Source organism: Garra rufa, chromosome 20 (assembly GCF_049309525.1).
Source record: "Garra rufa chromosome 20, GarRuf1.0, whole genome shotgun sequence".
Classification (NCBI taxonomy): Eukaryota; Metazoa; Chordata; class Actinopteri; order Cypriniformes; family Cyprinidae; genus Garra; species Garra rufa.
In genome coordinates, this window is record NC_133380.1 from 11,651,314 (window position 1) to 11,671,114 (window position 19,801).

A 19,801-nucleotide genomic window follows, 5' to 3' on the forward strand; every position below is an offset into this window, starting at 1 on the left:
CAAAACATAACACAACAAAAACAAAACAACGCACATAAAAACAAAACACACACAATAGAACAAAACACACAAGCACAAAAGAACAAAAACAAAACACACAAACACAAAACAAATCACAAAAAAAACTAAGCAAAAGAAAACACAGAACAAAACACACACACACAAACATTTGATCAGTGCTGTATATGACCGCTTTTGTGTGGGCTGAAAGATAATTTACACAATTCAGTTTCAAAACATAACAGAACAAAAACAAAACAACACACACAAAAACAAAACACACACAATAGAACAAAACACACAAGCACAAGAGAACAAAAACAAACACACAAGCACAAAACAAAGCACAAAAAACTAAGCAAAACAACACAACACACACACACACACACACACACACACACACACACACATAAACGCACAAAAAAAACCCACAAAACAAAACACAAGAACAAAACACAAAAAAACAAAACACAAAAGAACAAAAACAACACGCACACAAACATTGGATCAGTGGTGTATACGACCACTTTGTGGGCTGAAAGACAATTTACACTATTCGGTTTCAAAAAATAACAGAACAAAAACAACACACACACACACACACACACACACACACACACACACACACATTTGATCAGTGGTGCACACAAAGACAAAACACAGAACAAAACACAGAATCAATTTAAACTATTCAGTTTCCTATTCTGCTAAACTAAAGATTTAAGATTTCTTTTTTTTGTGTGAACTATTCCTTTAAGAATCTGGTCTAAAAGATTTCGGGCTCAGTCTATATTGATTCAGGAAGTTATAGAAATTACAGTCCTGCTCCTTTGCAATTGTACAAAGTTTCCTTGTAGACTTTCTCAGTAAAGTTTAAAAAAACAATTAAATGTGACAGGCAGTCTTAATCAGAGACAAGCTGTTAAGTTAAGTTGAAGTTCATGTGATGTAGTTTAATGTGCTTAGAACTTTTTAAACCCTATTTAAAAGATATTTGTGTACACTTGGGATCGCGGTGGGTTATTTCTGTCACTTTCCCCATTACAGAGTTGTTTATTTGAGTCTTCACATTTCATTCTGCCTGACTGCCTCAGTCAATTCCTATACAAAAAGAGATCCATAGAAATAAAATATTGACGCTTGTGCTTTGCTGGAATTACAGACAACGTGACAGCCTGTCTTTATTTACCATTTTAGTATTTCACTAGCATTACTTAAGATGGTGTTTGAGAGCAATTTACTGCAGCTCACACTACTAGTCAAGACAATCTGTTTTCAGCATATTGCGGGATATTAAAAATTTACTCTTTGTGCGTTCTTGAAAGTGTGATAAATCTCTTTTTGTTCACAGTTGTTTCTTCCTCTGAAATAAGTATTGATCTGACAGGTGGGCTGTTGCGTTGGAGAGTGGTCCTGAGCTGTAATATTGAACTCCGAATCGATACCGTATACATGTCTAAATGTCAAGTCATCTGTGCTTTCTTGCCATCACACTATCGATATTTACCCTTCTGCATATCCCAAAATGAATCTGGAAATGCTTATTGCTCTGAAACTATTTTCCAGAGCTGCATGTGGAACTGAATTAAACCATGGAAGTTTTAAAAAAAAATTCTTACTCAGAACTCAGAACTTACTCGGAGTGTGATGAGAGTTGAGAAATCAATGAATTGATCTGACACAATGCTGATAAAGAGGTGAAAGTGTGGAATAAGTGTTTTAAAAGTTTTATAGTCAAAATGAAATCAAATTTACTACTCACTCATTGGAAATTCGTGCCTCGAAATACATTTCTTGAAACCTGAAGAAACAACTTTTCACACCATGTATGATTTACAGGTCCAGAGTTTTGATTAATAAAGCCTAAGTTTCACACAATTACATTTAGAATATTATGTTATGACTCTAAAACTACTGATACTTTTGAACATTAGCATCACATATACTGCTTATATACATATACTGGGGGTAATATTCAGTAGGTTTGCTCCGTAGCTCACGCAGTATGGAGCACTTGCGATATGAAGAGCTATGAATCCTGTGAAACTATGTTTTGACAAAACAGTTCAAACCTGCATATAAGGAAATTAAAATGGCACAGTTGTCGCAACAAATGCATTTTATATCAGATTTGCATTTGTTAAAACTAGGTTTAGGGTTGGATTTGATGTAGGGGATTATTCCAACATGATAGAGCATAATCTTTTAGCGACAGTCCCAGATATTTGAATTCTGAACTGCCACAATACATAACCTGAAGCAACTTCATAAAAACATGCCAGGATCAAAATCACCTTTTTTGTGCAGAACTACTTCCTTTCCCCACAAATTCAAATCTCAGTTTGACAGTTGAACAGCTGAGCCCAAGCCTCTGTTACTAATTCCAAAATGTCACTTTAGAACTAGTAACGAAGGAATGTTGAGTTGCTTCACTGAATTGTATTACTGCATTAAAAGCTGTAGAATGTAGAGCTTTATGAGAGAGAGATGGTCTGAGCCATCATGATTACCTGCATCTGATACAGCATTTACTCTTCATAGTCACAATGAAACATTGTTTGAATGTTCGCTGAGGAAAGCATTATCTTTGTAACGTTAATATCCTTAATATTACCTGTTAATGGTGATTTCTGATGACAGAGCTGCTCAGTGAATTTGTTAGCTGCGTCAAGCTGTTGAAACTAAAGGAACTTCCATTTCTAATGTGTTTATTTTTCATGATAAAAGTCTTTACTGCTGACTCGTATAAGTCTCTTGTCACCATCTAATGGTGGAACAATGTAACCAAATTCACCATAATGAACACGCACCATTTCTCAGTACTAAATACTACTATTATTTAAAATATTATAGTTTTCAAATCAACATTTTTACATGTAATCATGATTTGCGTTTGTAGCATTTCAAAATCCAGCCAACTAAATTACCCATCCTGTCTATCAAAACAAATAAATAAATATGTTTGCTCACTTTTGAATTATCTTTCGTCTCCATCCACAGCTGCTTACTTCTGGCTATCACTTAAAACGGCTGATGTAATTCGCTGTCTGCAACAGAGACATCCAACAGTGTCATTTGAACAGTTATTACTTTAATGTCCCTGGGCCAAAATTGCATCCCCCGTGTTGAAACCGATAAAATAAATCACTAGTCCATCAGTTGGCGAAAGAACGGGATTTAGTTGGGTGGGTTACTAACAAAACTCCACGCATAGATGATGCTTGTATTATTTATTTTTAAATCAAATCCTACTTTTCAATTTAATATTTGGTTTTAGGTTATTTTTTTTGCAGCAGTGTTTCAGTAGGGATGGCTTTACGGTGATTTGAAGGGTTTGATTTAAAATGGCTTGAGCAGGTAAACAGAACGAACTCCCAGCGGGTCTCTCTTTCTGTCTTTCTCTCTATCTCTCTATCCCCTGTGTGGAGTGTAGGCTTGTACTTTATTTGTTTTATTTTAGCTTCCATCAGCTGCAGCGGTAAACAAGCCTAAGATGAGTAAATCATCATGCTCAGTGCTGGAACAGACTGTGGTTTTCCTACTCTCTTTCCTTCTGGTATATTAGCTCACTTTATAGTAAAAGCAGTGGCAAAGGCCATGTAAGAAAGATTAAAAGAGGAACATAATATAACCACTATGCTCACAACATTAATGTTCTATTAGTCTCTTCTAATCTGCATATAAATCAGTAGCATATATGCCAAAAAAGGAAAAATAGCCATTAATTAAATCCTAGACTCCCGCTGACTGTGTCCGTGAGACCATTGCTGCAGAATGCAATCTCCAGGTAAATGCTTTATACACAAAAAGAGAGATATCCAATAAAGAAATAACACTGTTAGAGGAATAATAAGTCCATAATTGCTCTGATCTAAAACTTAGTGAGCAGCCGAAAGATTACAGGCATCATAGAAGAATCTATTCAAAGGCAGTGTATTGTACTTCATAATGTACCTAATTTTGCTCATTTTGCTCGCTTTCCGGACGTAACAAGCTTGTTTGGTAGCTCAACCGGCACAGAATTGGACTTGGGATGCATAATCCTTGGGTACGAATCTCATGAAAAACATGACTCACGAACAAAGTGCAAAATGCTTGCGAATGCGTTTTTATGTCACGTTCGCTTTTGTTCATACTTTTAGGTAGGTTCAGGTGTAGTGCAGATGGTACGTTATTTTAAAATGTCGCAGAGCATTAGCGTTATAGTGCCACTCAACAGACATTTCAAGTCAGAACTGTGGTGACTTGTATAAAACCAACATCACTTAAAACATGGCGTATGTACAGTTGCAGTCAAAATGATTCAACCCCCTTGACCTGCTAGACATTTTGTGAAAACAATCCAACAAAGGCATAAGTACACTATTAAAGGGAGTTTATTAATACACATTTGAGTAATTCTAAAAACATAAGTTGATGAATAATGAAAGAAAAATCGAATTGGTTCTAAACGTTCATGTTCAAAATTATTCAACCCACAAAAGTCAAATTTGGTGCAGAATCTTTTATTCCTTAAAACCACCAATAAACGCTGCTTGGAAGCACTTAGAAACTTCTGTCACCTCTCTACTGCAATCTTTGCCCATTCCTCACCTGGAAAAGCTTTCAGATTACTAATAAACCTTGGTTTTCACTTTTGGTTGCCACAGCTTTCTTCAAATTTAACCAAATATTTTCAATAAGAATTAAATTTGTAGACTGAACAGGCCACTCAAGAACATTCTATGACTGATCCCTGAACCAAGCATACAGTGCACAGCATAAATGAGTACACCCGCTTTGATTAAATATAAAATATGTATTTTCTTAATGATTACTACTATAATGCATAGAAAGTTGGCCAAATTAAAATGTATCAGACATGTTCTTAATAAAAACAGAGAAATATATGCCATTAATATCTGTAAAATAAGTAACTTAGACAATTCTGTTAAAATTAAGGATTGCAGAAATGAATACACCCTAGTTTTAATTCAACAAAATGTAATATTCAAGTACTTAACATGTCCCCCATAACTCTAAGTATACTGCTCTGACCCTTCTTGGCACTGAATGTTCAAGTTTATGACAAATTTTCACATCTGTCTTGTTTAACTCCTGGAGGACGGCCTCCTTAAATACCCTGGTCTTTAATGCGGAGTTTTGCTCAGCTCATCTCTACACAATCTCCCACAGGTGCTTAAGAGTGTCAGAATTTGGTGAAATACATGTCAACAGAAGGATTTTCACCTTGGGAGAATAAATATTTTAATTGTCATGTTGAAAAAATGCCCAACAATACAGGGAATGAGGACACTTTCACTTTCAGTTTTTTGTATTACATCACACTGTGGTGCGTAAATTGATGACGGCATTGATAAAGCACAGCTCCCTCATAACTTTAGCACTCATTCATTCCTATATAAGAGCTTTACTACCACTGAATGTCACTGTGGGGAACCAGGCACTTCTTACTGTACTCCTCCTCTAGCAACACCATAACATTTTGTATTCTGTTAGATCCTAAATTATTGACTTGGTCTCATGAGACCAGAGTATGGGTTCCCAGAAGTCTATATTTTGTTAATATGGGCTTTGGAATAGCTAAATAAGTTTATTGTGCTTTGGCTACAATAGGTAGTTCTGGTGTGGATAAACGATCATGCATGTCGCTTCTGCAGGCTGCATCTTACTCTTTCAAATAAAGTGTCTCAGAGCTTTTGTCTTTTTTGTTTCTAGCAAAAACTCACTCATCACTAAATGAAAGCTTAAAGGGATAACTAATTATTTCAGGGGCTTTTACATAAGTCCATTGTTTTTGAATTTCTTGAATTGCTATATTTTCATAGCCTGGCGAGCCAGACTTACATCAAGATGTTTAGTCTGGAAACTCTCCATAGACGCGGCTTACTCCGATGGGCGGGATAAACGGTTGTCTCTCAAAATCCCTATGCACGCAATAGGATAGCGCTTCAACCAATCAGAGCAACGAAGAAGGTGACGTAGTTGGTATAATTGGTATATTAAGCTTTTTCCGTATCCAGTCGGCAAAACTCCAAACACATCTTCCTTTTTTAAAAATGACTTAAGTGCCGTTCTTTGCTCGTTTCTTAAAGAAAAACTTAACTCCAAGTCCTCCAGAGTCGCGGCCAAAGCCGATTCGAAAGACCGCTGTTCGACAGCTGCAGCCGCCATTCTTTGTTTTTCAAGTGGCAGCCGTCGCAACTCTGTCGTCATATGTTAAGCCCGCCCCGCCTACTCTATACGCGTTGTGATTGGCCTGACCCAATTTGGGTTTTTGCAGCTAGAAGGTCTATTGAGAGTGTCTAGACCCACCTGGCTGCAAAATAATTTTTGCTGCCACTAGGGTGCGTCTAGATTTCTAGGCTAATATTTTCACACTTAAAACAATAATTTGATTTTCTTCTTATACCATTTTCCTCTTTTATGCTAAGGAATAAATCTTCTGACAGTTCTCTCTCAAGTGATTTCATTGTTGTCAGCATTAAGTCTGAGTATGATTCAGTGGGCTATATAACACTTTTAATTGTCAAGAAATTACTTTAGTCGTTTTGGTTCAACATACTTACCTGTTGATCAAAACTTGCCTTAAAGTTACACCAGAAATTTTGTGTTTAGTTTTATTTAGTAACCTTCAGGAGGGTGTACTCATTTTTGCAACACAACCTTTTATCACTTTGATAAGAAAGTTGTATTTTCCTGAATAATTTTAACATTATTCTTTGGTAACCTGATAAAACAGACCTGCTGGAATATTATATCTCTAAAAAACCCTAACATGCCTTCTAAGTAGAGAGTAATTGCGAAAAAGTTTCAGAGGGGGTGTACTTATTTATGCTGTGCATTGTAAGTAGATTTGGATGTAAACTTTGGGATGCTTGTCCTGCAGAAACATTAATCAGTAGCACTGAAAAGTTTTTCCACGTTTCAGTGGGTCATCTTGAAAGTCTTTGGCTGTACATTACAGTTTTTTCCTCAGTTGTTCTAAACAAACATTTTATGCTATTGTGCTTTTTCTTCAACACTCTCAAAGGTTTTCTGGTACAACACACTTTAACCTTAGGAATAAGGCTGCTAGCTGTGTCTCTAGGAACTTTTAATCTCTTGGAAATCTATATAGAACTAGACTTGGACTTTCTAAAGTAATACAGTTGTTTCTTTATCACTTCTCTATAGCTTTTGTGAGAGCTTTGTTGACTTTGTCATATTAGCTACTCAAACTTAAACATATGCATGGGCTAGCTCTATGTATGTGTAACAGCTCAACCAAATTCTGGTTTCTAAAGGTTTAATTGTGTTTTAAGACTACTTTGTTCCACACCATACAAATAAGTGACTAAAAAACAGCAATGTTGAATAGGGGTTTAATAATTATGACATAGCTGTTATTAAATCCTAGAACTCAAAAATATTACATTTATATATTTACATTACCACTTTTAATATGCCAGTAATCTGTTATAGATGCAATTTTTAGATAATAAAGTCCTGGATCTTCAGAAAAGCTTGTATTTGTGAAGTACTGCAGTCTCTGGGGGGTTGAATAATTTCGAACAGTTCAGGGGGGAAAAAACGAATACTCCTTTAACACCACTCAGTGTACATTTCACATTGAATATGTCATGAAATGTATATGGCGATACATATTTTGCGTCTTGCGAAACAGTTCCCACAGATACTTTTTCGTCATGAAATCAGGTAATTTTGGCTAATTGAATTGTGATGAGCACAGTGAACAAGAAAAATGAACGCAAACACTAAAATACGTCTTCCAGATCTAAATGCAGACGTCAGATATGCGTTCAGGGATGCTACTTGTAAACTCAGAAAAGTTACATATTCATGTATACTAAATGAGGTTAGAGTGTATATTCAAGACATTTTAAGCCATTAAAAAGTAACTACATTTTTAGTGACTGAATAAGAGAACATGAGGCATTTCTTTCAGGAATGCATTTTCCCCTACTTTTAGTACTGTAATATATTATTAAAAGCCTTGCAATCATATTTATTCTGCTGTTCTTCTTATATTTACATAGTTCTTGAAGTCTGATTTATTTTTCATAAACAAATGGAGAGAAAATGCTGTTTGTGGTTGAGTTACTGCCACTACAATCACACAGTACATATTTCCAGTGCACAATTTAATAAAGGCTAAAGGTGTTCTTTTCTCCTTCGGATTCGCTTCCAGCTGATCCGTTATTGTTCCTGTGCCATTTGCAAATCTAAAGCCGGTCTGCTCTCCACTGTCTGCACAATGCAGGTGGACAGCTGACTGCTGTGCACGGCAGATTGATCACTGCCCATCCATCTGTTTGAGTCTGTGTGTGTAACAGAGAAAGAGAGAGAGGGGAAAGGAAGAAAGAGAGAAGGACTTCCATTCTGTAATTCAAGGTCTGCATCCTGTGTAGTTATAATATGTCCACACATGTAAAATCCAAGGGCGGGCAATATTTGCAAGACATGAATAAGCATGTAGGAGACGATGCATTCAGAGGAGGAAAATAAATAAAAACTTTAGTGCATTGTTTGGTTTTGTTTTGTCCTTTAGAAGCTTCTGGATCTGCTGTGTTATTCCCTCAGTATTTATGTTTGGATATTTTTTCATGATGAATCAGTGGTGCTCAGAGAACTTCAAAGCGTGACTGGTCCGGCTTCAAAGCCTGATGCTTTTGTCCGTTGTTCAGCGGCGGCGAATCCCTGCATGATTTCGTGCCACAGCTGCCCTGATACCTCTCCAGCCTTCACTCCTGCGTTTCCTCTGTTCATTATTGACTTTCATTTCTGTCCTTCTCCTGCTTTGCTTTGTGGACAGGCAAAAGTGGGAGAAAATATTGAACCCTAATGATATCACAGGCTGCACTTTGTCCATTGCTTTCTCTTTCTTCTTCTTCTGTTACAGAGCGTTTTTCTTTTCTCCCCAGTACTATAGCGATTCAGCGATGGAATCAGATAATAACGGCATGGGACTTTGATATACGGTGCTGTTTGAAAGTTTGTAAACCCTTTAGAATTGTTTATATTTCTGCGTTAATATGACCCAAAACATCTTTAGATTTTCAGAAGTCCTGAAAGTAATCAAATCAAACAAGTAAGAGAAAAATATTTTCTTTGTTGTTTGTTATTGAGAAAAATGATCCAGTGTTACATATGTGTGTTGCAAAAGTATGTGAATCTCTTGGATTAGCAGTTAATTTAAAGGTGAAATTAGAGTCCATCTGTGCAGATGTGTTTTCAGTCAGTGACCGGTTTTATTCAAAGAACAGATGTCTATCAAAGTCTGATCATGTTTGTGGAAGTGAATCATGCCACAAACAAAGGAGATTACTGAGGACCTCGAAAAAAAGAGTTGGATGTCGCTCATCAGGCTAGAAAAGGTTACAAAACCATCTCTAAGAAGTTTGGACTCCACAAATCCACAGTCAGACAGATTGTGTGCAAATGGAAGAAATTCAAGACCAATGTGATCTTCCCGAGAAGTGGTCGACCAACAAAGATCACTCCAAAGCAGAACGTGTAATAGTATGTGAGGTTGCAAAATTTTCCAGGGTAACTTCTAAGCAACTAAAGGCCTTTCTCACATTGGCTAATGTTAATGTGCATACGCCCACCATCAGGAAAACACTGAGGAATCATGTGTGCATGGCAGAGTTGCAAAAAGAAACTATTCTCCAAAAAGAAAATTGCTTGCTAAAGATCATGTGGACAAGCCAGAGGACTACTGGAGAAAGTTTTAATGGATGGATGAAACCAAAATAGAACATATTGGTTTAAATGAGAAGCTATTATTTTCAGAGAAAAGAACACACTGCATTCCAGCTTAAGAATCTTATCCCATCTGTGAAACATGGTGGTGTGGTGGTGGTATCATGGCTTGGGCCTGTTTTGCTGCATCTTGGCCAGGACAGCCTGCCATCATTGATGGAACAATGAATTCTGAATTATACCAGTAAATTTTAAAGGAAAACGTCAGGACATCTGTTTAAGAACAGAGTCTCGAGAACGTGGGTCATGCAGCAAGACAACAACCCCAAGCAGACAAATCATTCTACCAAAGAAAGTTTAAAGAAGAACAAAGTCCAGACCTTAATCCAATTAAAATGTTGTGGAAGGACCCAAGCAAGCAGTTCATAGGAGGAAACCCACCAACATCAAAGAGTTGAAGTGGTTCTGCACTAAGGAATGGGCTTAAACTACATTTTATTGTGCAGGACTGATCAGCATTTACAAGAGACTTTACCTTCAGTTACTGCAGCAAAAGAGGATCACACCACATACTGAAAGCAAAGGTTCACATACTTTTGCAAAGCACAGATATGTAACACTGGGTCATTTTTCTTAATAAATAAATGACAAAGAAAATATTTTTCTCTCTTGTTTGATTGGTTTCTCTTTGTCTACTTCCAGGGCTTATTTGAAAATCTGATGCTGAAATATAGAAAATTCTAAAGGGTTCACAAACTTATGTGTGCACAGTATCTCATAACATCTAAATTAAGTGTTACAAATGTTGTTTTTAATATCACTACATTTTATCTCATGAAACACTTTTTAGGCAAAAGTGTGATTATTTTATAAATTAATACTTCCATTTATCAAGGACAAATTAATCAAATGTGACAAAGATATGGTTAAGGTTCTTTTAAACATTATTTCAGTTAAAGAGACCTTAAAAACTATGGCTTATTAAAAATGCACAACTTCTTTCAAATAATTTCTGAAGGATGACGTGACACTGAAGACTGGAGTAATGATGCTCAAAATTCAGCTTTGCCTTACAGGAATAAATTCTATTTTAAAATGTATTAAAATGGAAAACAGCTATAATATTTTGCTGTTACTGTATTTTTTATCAAATAAATGCAGCCCTGGTAAGCATCTCTAAAAACAATAAAAACCTTTAAATTACTGATTACAAAGAAACACAGTGGTACTACAATGGTAAAAAATGTCCAAAAACTGCCACTTTTTTAATGTTTTTCTTATAAAATAATTTAAATGTCACATTCATTTATTAAAAAAAATAGCCATTGCATGAACAAATAGTTATAATTAACGTAGCATTAACTTACGACAGCAATTGTTTTTATTGCCTGGGATTTCAAGCCACATACTGAGGATGCTAATTAAAATTTGGCTTCCATAGCAATTTATAAATTATGAATCTGAGCAAAAAGCCTGAAATCTGCAAAAGATGAGGACACATTTTTGAGAAGTGGAGGGAAGAGAAAGTCTTTCAGCATATTAGCTGGTGGAAAGTTATATGTGTGACTATCTTATCAGTGGGAAGTTTATAATTTGAAGAGTAATGTGTCAATCACAGTGACACCCCCACTATGAGAAACTGCCTACATAAACCTTGCATGTGTGGGCCAAAGAAAAAATTTGATTTAATGTTATCTCTGCTTAATGCTAACTGAATCTGTCATAAATTTGACAGTATGTCTGCCTGACTAGATGAGCTTTATTGATAAGAAACTGACTCAAATAAGTCTTACAGCTAAAGGTATGTACTTTCTGTGATGCAATGACAAACAGAAATAAATGATTAAATTAGAATGTAGCTTTAAAATGTGTTGGGTTTAACTGCTTGTGACTGTAAACTAAATGCTGTTGATTGGCCAAATTGATAGTCCCACCCAAAATCATGCGATTGGTTAAGCTAGTTTTGAGAAAGGTGGGTCAGTAAGACTACTTTCAGACACATTCAAAAGATTGTTTTTAATTTATTTGATCAAATGTACAGTAAAATCAAATTCTACTTTAATGTATTTTAAAGTGTAATTTATTCCTGTGATGGCAAAGCTAAATTTGCAGTGTCTTCAGTGTCACATGATTCTTCAGAAATCATTTGTTGGTATTAAAAAGAGTTGTGCTACATATTTACACTGTTGCTGTTCAATTCTTTCTATGTAAAACGTCCAGTGAGATCTTTGCATGCTAACTTCTTCAGTGGCTTCCACATCAACACTGGCTTTGACAGGATAAATAGACCATGTAGATCATCTCTGGGACTAAATGTCTCATGGGACTAAACCAGAACCTTTAACATTTGCAAAGCACATATTTACTTTTAGTTTGCCAGTCACTGCATGCCAATACATCCTTGGGGAATTTGAAGATGCTTGTTTGGTGAGCTACAATATCACCACATGAACGCTGAGATTAATAACATTGGACTGATCTCTGGTTTCATCTGTCTGCCTGTACATCCTTTTTTATCTTCTCTGCACAACCTTTCCACGTTTTCTGCATTTGCTTTTTTCCTTCTACACTTTCTGTCTTATTGCTTGCTTTCTTTCACTTCTTTCTGCACTGCTGTTTGTCTTCCATACTTCCTTTCACATTTCATTCTGCTCTTTCTTCTGGCCTTCTTTACACACTTCCTTCTGCATTTCCTTCCATTGTTCCTTCCTTCCACCCTTCCTTCTTTCAGCACTACCTTGTCATCCATACTTTTCACATGCTTTTTCCTTCCCTTCCTTCTATACTTCTCACCCCGTTCACACCTTCTTCTGCTCTTTTTCCTTCCCTTCATGCTCTTTATTCTACTCTGATCCATGTATCCTTCCTTCCGAACTTTCTTCCATCATTCATTTTTTCTTACACTTCCTTCCTTGTACGCTTCCTTTTGCCTTTCCCTGCTTTCCATTCACACTTCCTTCTGCTTTTCATTGTCCATATTTCCTTAATTTTTTTTCCTCTGCTTTTTTCTGCACTTTCTTCCACACTTCTGCATTTCCTTCCATTGTTCCTTCCTTCTGCACTTCCTTGCTTCATCCATATTTTCTTTTGCTCTCTTCCCTTCCTTCTATACTTCTCTCCCCGTTCACACTTTCTTCTGCTCTTTATCCTGCCCTTCCTGCTCTTTATTCTATCCCGATCCATCTACCCTTCCGAATTTCCTTCTATCATTCATTTTTCCTATACTTCCTTCCTTGTACGCCTCCTTTTGCCTTTCCCTGCTTTCAATTCACACTTTCTTCTGCACTTTATTTCCTTCTGCTTTTCGTTGTCCATACTTTCTTTCTTATTTCCTTCTGCTTTTTCTGCCCTTCTTACCTTCCTTCCTTCCACACTTCCACATTTCCTTCCATCATTCCTTCGTTCTACACTTCCTTGCATCATCCATACTTCCTTTTACTTTCTTTTGCTCTTTTCCCTTCCCTTCCTTCTATACTTCTCTCCCAATTCACACCTTCATCTGTTCTTTTTTCTGCCTTTCCTGCCCTTTATTCTACCCTGATCCATCTATCCTTCGTTCTACACTTCCTTGCATCATCCATACTTCCTTTTACTTTCTTTTGCTCTTTTCCCTTCCCTTCCCTTCTATATTTCTCTCCCAATTCACACCTTCATCTGTTCTTTTTTCTGCCCTTCCTACTCTTTTTTTCTACCCTGATTCATCTATCCTTCCTTCCTTCTGAACTTCCTTACATTTTTCATTTTGCCTACACTTCCTTCCTTGTACGCTTCCTTTTGCGTTTCCCTGCTTTCCATTCACACCTCCTTCTGCTTTTCATTGTCCATATTTCCTTAATTTTTTTCCTCTGCTTTTTTCTGCACTTTCTTCCACACTTCTGCATTTCCTTCCATCGTTCCTTCCTTCTGCACTTCCTTGCTTCATCCATTTTCTTTTGCTCTCTTCCCTTCCCTTCCTTCTATACTTCTCTCCCCGTTCACACTTTCTTCTGCTCTTTATCCTGCCCTTCCTGCTCTTTATTCTACCCTGATCCATCTACCCTTCCTTCCGAATTTCCTTCTATCATTCATTTTTCCTACACTTCCTTCCTTGTACGCCTCCTTTTGCCTTTCCCTGCTTTCCATTCACACTTTCTTCACTTTTGCTTTTCATTGTCCATAGTTTCTTTAATATTTCCTCCTCCTTTTTCTGCCCTTCCTTCCTTCCTTCCTTCCTTCCACACTTCTGCAATTCCTTCTATCATTCCTTCCTTCTGCACTTCCTTGCATAATCCATATTTCCTTTCACATTATTTAGCTCTTTTCCCTTCCCTTCCTTCAATACATCTCTCCCCATTCACACCTTCTTCTGTTCTTTTTCTGTCCTTCCTGCTCTTTATTCTACCCTGATCCATCTATCCTTCCTTCCTTCCTTTTGAACTTTCTTCCATCATTAATTTTGCCTATACTTCCTTCCTTGTACGCTTCATTTTGCCTTTCCCTGCTTATACTCTTCCATTCACACTTCCTTTTGCACTTTACTTCCTTCTGCTTTTCGTGGTTCATACTTCCTTTCATATTTAATTTGTGCTTTTTTCTGCCCTTCCTTCCACATTCCTGCATTTCCTTCCATACTACCTTTTACATTTCCTTCTGCTTTTCCCTCTTTTCCTGCTCTTTATTTTGCCCTGATCCTGATCTTTCCTTCCTTCATTATTTTCACCTACACTTCCTTCCTTGTACACTTGTATGTCTTTTGCATTTCTCTCCTAATATTTTTTCATTCACACTTTCTTCTGCACTTTACTTCCTTCTGCTTTTCGTTGTCCATACTTCCTTTCATATTTCCTTTTTGCTTTTTTTCTGCCCTTCCTTCCTTTGTTCTTTCGACATTCATCCATTTCCTTCCATAATTCCTTGATTCTGCACTTCCTTGCATCATCCATACTTCCTTTTACATTTTCTTCTGCTTTCCCTGCTTTCCTGCACCTTATTTTGCCCTGATCCTGATCTATCCTTCCTTCCTTCTTTTCACCTACACTTCCTTCCTTGTGCATTTGTAAGCCTTTAGCCTTTCTCTCCTAATACTCCTTTATTCACACATTCTTCTGCACTTCACTTGCTTCTGCCTTGCGTCATCCATACTTCCTTTCACATTTTTTGCTCTTTTTCCCTCCCTTCCTGCTCTTTATTCTGCCCTGATCCTGATCTATTTTTTCTTCTTTCCTTCCTGCCATCATTCCTTTCAGCTACACTTCATTCCTTGTACGCTTCCTTCTTTCTTTCCTTCCTTCCACACTTCCTTCTTTCCCCACTGCATTGCATCATCCATACTTCCTTTCACATTTCCTTCTGCTCTTTCCCCTTCCTTCCTGCTCTTTATTCTGCCCTGATCCTGATCTTTCCTTCCATACTTCCTTTCACATTTGCTTTTGCTCTTTTTCCCTCCCTGCTTTCTGCTTTCCATTGTCTATACTTCCTTTCACATTTACTACTGCTTTTTGTCTGCCATTCCTTCCTTCTACACTTCTGCATTTCCTTCTATCATTTCTTCTTTCAGCACTTCCTTCTTTCTGCACTGCCTTGCGTCATCCATACTTCCATTCACACTTCCTTTTGCTTCCCGTTGTCCATTCTTACTTTCACTTTTCCTTCTGCTTTTTTTCTGCCATTCTTTCTTTTATCCACATATTTGCATTTTCTTTCCATCATTCCTACCTTTTGCACTTCCTTCCTTACAATTCTGTTTTCCACCTGCTCTTCCTTCTGCACTGCCTTCTGTCATCCATACTTCCTTCCACACTTCCTTCTGCTTCCATCCTACACTTTCTTCTATCATTTTTGCTCTTCTTTCATCACATTCCTCTCTCCATACTTCCTTCCACACTTCCACACCTTCTTATGCATTTCCTTCCTTTTACACTTCTTTACTCTCTTCCTGCACTGCCTTGTCACCTGTACTTCTTTTTGCCCTTCCTTCCACACTTTATTCTGTTCTTCCTCCAGTACTAACGTGGTTATTCAAGACACCTTCACAGCAGTTATCACGTTATCTGACTATCTGTATCACACATACACTTAAAAACCTTATTTGTGGGAAACATTCACCAAAAGTTTCCTGCAGATGGAGCAATATATTTTTACAAGGACACAAGGCTTTTTGCGAAGGCTCAAGGTCACATTGACTACCCAACTAATTCAATCAGTGAAAATGTACCGCACAAGATAAAACATTATGGATTGACTGCTGCACAGACTAGATTGACTGCTGTACTTCATCTCAAAGTGTGCCACTTAATCGCCAATCAATACGATATTCTGAGCTGATGTCATAGATGCATTTTGACGCTGAGAAGATTTCATACGGTGTATGTTGATTATATTTTAAGTAGAAGCTCTCCATTTTTTTTGTGGTCCATTTGAACTTAGATAAGCTTTCAACAGTAAAGCCTTTTCACCGACATGCAGCCAGTGCCCATAAACATTATTACTTTAATTCAAATGCTATTGCTTTTTCACAATATCCTGTTCATTTGTTTACTACGAGCGAGTCTCACCTGGGAGGCCTGAGCACCGAACAACAGAGCATGTATTAATATGAAGTAATGCACTGAATACCGAATTGGATGGCGCGGTGCTCCAGGGGCCAACTGTGTTTGGGCCATTATATGATGCCTGGGTAATAATTTACCTTTCTGATTCAATGATTCACATGCTCATTGAGATACATTACAGGTACATCATTTTCAATGAGAGTCTGTTGTCGGTCAGCTATGGTCAAGGGTATTTTTCCTAGCGGCAGTGCACTGTGGGTAATCAATTCCACTTTGGGCGTGACAATTTCATGAATCATTGGAGAGGCATGCGAATTAAAGCTGTAATCAATGTTTAGTGAGTTTCAATGGTGCAGTTGATATTCTATGCATCTGTAATGCATCTTCACAAAAGACCCAACTGTGCCATCGCATAATTACTCTGGAGTTTGTTCCAGTAGATCGCTGGAAAAATGGGGTAGAAAATGATAAATTTCCTTTTTAATGAATAAATTTGATTAAGCGATTTTTCTGATGTGCCATTTCATGTGTAAGCAAATACGCAGGGATGTATTTCAGTATCAGGCTCCATGTGCATTTGAGAGACAGACATGTAATCATGCAATAGTGAAATAAAATGGCTATTACTGTGCATTTGTAGTTGTTTAATATTTAATTTTATGGCTTTGCTAATATTACTTTCTTCCTTGTATGCCAATTTTGATAAAAGCGATTTGCTTAATGAATATATTTAATGCTACAGTGATGTAATGTATATGAAAGCTTCAGTCTACATTTTCCACCTTATTTATTTAAAATCACCAAAGAATTTTATTTTTTATTTTCACAAAATTCTGTGTTTTAGATCTAGTACTAGAAAATGTCAAGCGAGTCAGGAAAGTGTGTCAATGACAGTAGTTATATTCCTAAAAAAACAAATGGGACATGTGGTCACCTTATGATAACCATGATTACACCATTTCCAGGGGGCTCTTTTTGACCGCTTTACAATGTATTTTCCCATTTGCTCAGGTCATGCACGCCCTCATCATTATGTGCTGACATGACTGCAGACCGCGGGCCTGTAGCAAACCCAGCAGCCTGCTCTCTGTACCTACGGTTAGTACAGTTACATCCGCGGCTATAATTGCCGCCGCTGTCCTCTTTCTCACACAAACACGTCCAGATTTATTATAACTATTATCCGGTATAAAAGAGAAGAATTTCCCTCAGCCTTGCTGAGTGTAAGTACTGCTGTAGCATCTCTTTAAAGTGAATAAGAGGCTTGGTAATTATGATGCTATTAAAATACAGAAAAAAGGAAAATTAATATTTTTATTGCAACTTTAATTAAGCTGTAAAAAGCTATAATATTAAGTAGTGTTGTATGTCTTGGATGGTCTAGTAGGAGCCATCAAGCTGTGCAAAATATGCATCTACTATCATCTGGGGGTAAAATGACGAGAATCAACTTGGGGAGAATCTAATTAAATTGAAATGATGATGCTACAGCTGTGGATTTTGGCATCTACTTTAAGCGAGAGCTTTTGATTTAAGCTACCAAGAAATGGTGTTAACAACCCATTTTACATCCATAACATAACGTATGTTTGAGTGCAACAGGATGTTCAATAAGATACAGTGTGGGACAGAGCTTCGACTGGGATTGGGAATTGATTGGATAATGAAAAATGAAATGAAGCCAAACTTAAATATGAGATTTCAGTGGTTTGTGGGAGACTATTCCATTATCCATATTTCAATGGCTTTGAGAATGAAGGGAAAGATATGAAATACTTCACAATTTCACTGTTAACTAATGGTAAGATTTCAGAAAATGGCCAGAAAACAAATGATACAAGGTCTCTTAAACAGCTGTTTGATTCTTGGAAAACGGCTTATATTTAAATAATGACTGAATGAATCATGCACAGTAAAACCAGGAGTCTTTAATGAGAAAGCAAGTGTTATGTTGACTTAAAAGGCCACATATATTATGCCGCAAGATGTAATATAAGTCTCAGGTGTTCCCAGAATGTGTCTGAAGTTTCAGCTCAAAATACCCCTCAGATTGTTTATTTATATAATTTTAAAAAATGCCTATTTTGAGTGGAAGCAGAAACGCGGTTTTCGTGCGGGGCTCTTTAAATGCAAATTAGCTGCTACTTCTCGCCCTCTTTTCTAGATTTGGGCTGTGCCTTTACAGCTCATACCTCAGATTCTGTGCCAAAAAACATCAGTTTGGTTTTGATTATCAAATCTATTGTGCTGAAAAGACAGAAAGCAGCTGTCACGGCATGCAAGTACTAAACTAACTTCTCTTTTATGTCTTATTGCACTTAAACTGTCAAATACACACTGGTTTATGTTAAAAACACACAAGTTACAAAAACACAGTCGGTTATGTTTGTGAAGATAAACAGCTGGGAAATAAATTGCGTGCTATTAGTTTTAGATCTCTTCAGCGTAAAATACAGTACTGTCTATGCTGTTAATAATTTCCCAAACAGTAAAATACCTGTGGGAACTTTTTTGCAAGATGTGAAATACGTACTAATAAGAACATATCACTGCAGTTTTCAACAGAAATCAATACTAGAGGTGGTAAAACGAGGACTGTTTGATTACAGCTCCATATGTTTCTCTTTTCGGATGTAACAAGCTTGCTCGGGTAGCTCAGCCAGTGCAAAATTAGACTTAGAATGCAGAATCCTTGGATGTGAATCGCGTGGAAAACGTGACTCATGATAAAAGAGCTTAAAGATGCGAGATAGAAAAACAAGTCAGAACTGTGGTGACGCATACAAAACCAATATCACATAAAACACACCATACCACAGGTACGTTTTTGTCATGAGATCAAGTTGAAATAATACCTTGTTTTAGTTTGACAAAGTAAAAATATCAACAGAAATGGAAAATAGGTAAAGTCTGAGTACATTTGGATAAGTATTTTTTTTCACATATGTACAGAAATCCTTCAAAGCTGAATCTATCTGTGCACTTCCTGTGATCAAAAGGGGCAGAAAGGAGATTTTAGAATATCTGTGTGTCAGTGTTCAAGGGCAGCCTTTTCTGCGCTGCAGAATCTTCCAGATAGATCCGCGGCCATATTTTCCCCTGAAGGTAACCTGATCACACATACATGAGCAATTAAATTCAAGGCCCAGCCTTAAGGCTTGCGCACACCTCTGCACTGTCCGCATTGAAGTTTAATATAAGCCCTTTAGTACTGAAACGGCAATCCAGTTAATTGCCATTCTGGCTTGTTATTAAAGTCGTAAAAGAACAAAATCAGCGCTCATTAAGGCAACAGCAGACGCCCTCTTTGACAAAGATCGCAAGGGAAAATGTTCAAATGAGAAAGGACACCCAATTCTTCTCTGTGTTTATTACCACAAAAGATCTTATTTAAGCGTCAATTGAGTGAGTCACCTTCAATTTCTGCTCCTTAGAAAATTATGTCACCGAAGACGATTGAACATTTTCAAATAATGGTGAATACGGGACGGCTCTCTGTTTAAATGGCTCTCCGACGGTTTTCCTGTGTAAATAATTAGATTCCTTCATTTATCTTAATATCGACC